We start from the raw sequence: 2,289 nt of genomic DNA, 5'->3' as shown, positions 1-2,289 counted from the left end.
TGCCAATACTTAATTCCTACCGTTTTATGCTCTAAAATTCCAATTATCTGCCGTTTACCAATGGAATATATTTTAGAATATTCTTTCAGACTCCTAATCGACCGCAACACCCCACATCAACAACGACCCAAGTACTTTTAACTGTACACCTTCAAAGCCCTCTCATGAATCAGCGGGATAACCAATGCCCAAATTTTGTGAGTAATCTCACCTTTAAAGCCGGCTTGGGCAGTAGTCAACTCGCGAGTCCAGGAAAGGAACCAAGAACGATGAAATCAATATCTCAGCGGAGCCTCCATTTGTAGTGTCTGTTGTCGGTGGGTATTGCTGTCAATCAAGGAGTCCGCTTAAGCTGCACCGTGTTTTAGAGGCTTTTATTAAAATCACGAGGTTACAGCATAAGTTACAGACCCGCGAAGTCTGGAGAAGCCCGTCCCAAATTAATCTGAATGCTTCTGCCTTTTCCTTTGTCTAACCCATACTTATAAACAATGGCAATAAATGGGTCGCTCCCTTTTCCATCCAATCACCGGTCTCCCCTGGGGCGTCACCCTCCAACTGCTACATTCAAACTTAAGATAAACAGTTCTTCTTTGTCCCTCAAGACTAGTCATAATCGTCATACACGACACTAGCTAACCCACTACTTGGACCAACAAAGCTAGCTAGCTAGCGGGTAGCTACTGGTAACTTTTAGCAACTGTGGTTAGTTGTTTCCAATGTTATTTCACGCTTAAGAGTACCTGTAATTGAGCCAGCTAGCTACCTACCATTCAGCTGTTTTTCTAACCTCATTATCCGAGGCATTAACGTTAGGTGGTTGGTGGCTGCTATACTTAATTACAGCTACTGATTGCAGTCTGCCACCCAGTTAGCTGGCGTTGGGTAAGTTTGGCTTTATACATAGCTTGGGCTTTGTCGAGTAAGGCTTAAACTATGTATTTAGATTGTAGTCAGGTATTATAGGTAGGCATCGTGGGCTGTATATTATTAGGTATTATAGGTAGGCATCGTGGGCTGTTGGGGGTAGTTGTTGTATGTAGTTATTGTAGGTTACTTTTGTATTCGGCGGTGCCGGGTGTAGCACGAAGCTAGCTAGCTAACTCACCTCCTGGACTAGCTGGCTAGTAGCTATTAGCAACGGTAGCAACTAAATACAATATCCTTTTAGCCAGCTACATTCGTTCGCAGCGACGCCGTTTTTCAAACAAAGTCAGCACAGCAGCCATTGCTAGCTAGCCAACACTACCAGCTGGCTGTACTGTGGTAGCTAAATACAATATCTTTGTGCTAGCTAGCCAACGTTTAATCATTGTTGCGTTATGAAAGAACTAGACACGCACACGAATCATCTGTTTAGTGTGTTAACACACTATTGGTAGTTTGTTGTAACCAAGTATTGGTGCTAAACTGTGTGTTATTGGATGCTAGCATGCTAGTTAGCTATGGCGTCATAGTTAGCTAGCTGAATAAAGTAAGTTGAGTCTAGTCCTTGAAACATTGAACCGCTGTAGTTTACAACAATTCTAATTTCTAAAGTGGAAGTTGGGAGTTTTATTCGGGTGGTTCAGTGAAACAATTATAGTTTCTGAGGTGGAAGTTGGGAGAGTTATATTTTTTTTGGTGAGGGAGGCCTTGCTCTCTCCTTTCCCAGATGTTTAGCTCATTTCATTCCGATCTCCTCTGCATTATTGTAGCCATCTGCTACAGCCTGTCAACTATGCCTCTGCCTATCCCTGTTCTCTCCTCTCCGCACAGGCTACACAAACGCCTCACACCGCGTGGCTGCTGCCTCTCTAACCTGGTGGTCCCTGCACGCACCACACACCTGGAGTTCCAGGTCTCAGGCAGCCTCTGGAACTGCCGTTCTGCTGCCAACAAGGCTGACTTCATCCCAGCCTATGCTACCCTCCAGTCCCTCGACTTCCTGGCGCTGACGGAAACATGGATTACCACTGAAAACACTGCTACTCCTACTGCTCTCTCCTCGTCTGACCATGTGTTCTCGCATACCCCGAGAGCATCTGGTCAGAGGGGTGGTGGCACAGGAATCCTCATCTCTCCCAAGTGGTCATTCTCAATTTTTCCCCCTAACCCATCTGTCTATCTCCTCATTTGAATTCCACGCTGTCACAGTCACTAGCCCATTTAAGCTTAATATCCTTGTCATCTATCGCCCTCCAGGTTCCCTTTGGAGAGTTCATCAATGAGCTTGACGCCTTGATAAGTTCCTTTCCTGAGGATGGCTCACCCTTCACAGTTTTGGGGGATTTCAACCTCCCCTACGTC

This window comes from Coregonus clupeaformis, unplaced genomic scaffold, assembly GCF_020615455.1.
Source record: "Coregonus clupeaformis isolate EN_2021a unplaced genomic scaffold, ASM2061545v1 scaf0560, whole genome shotgun sequence".
Taxonomy (NCBI): Eukaryota; Metazoa; Chordata; class Actinopteri; order Salmoniformes; family Salmonidae; genus Coregonus; species Coregonus clupeaformis.
Note: the sequence above shows the minus strand (reverse complement) of the source record.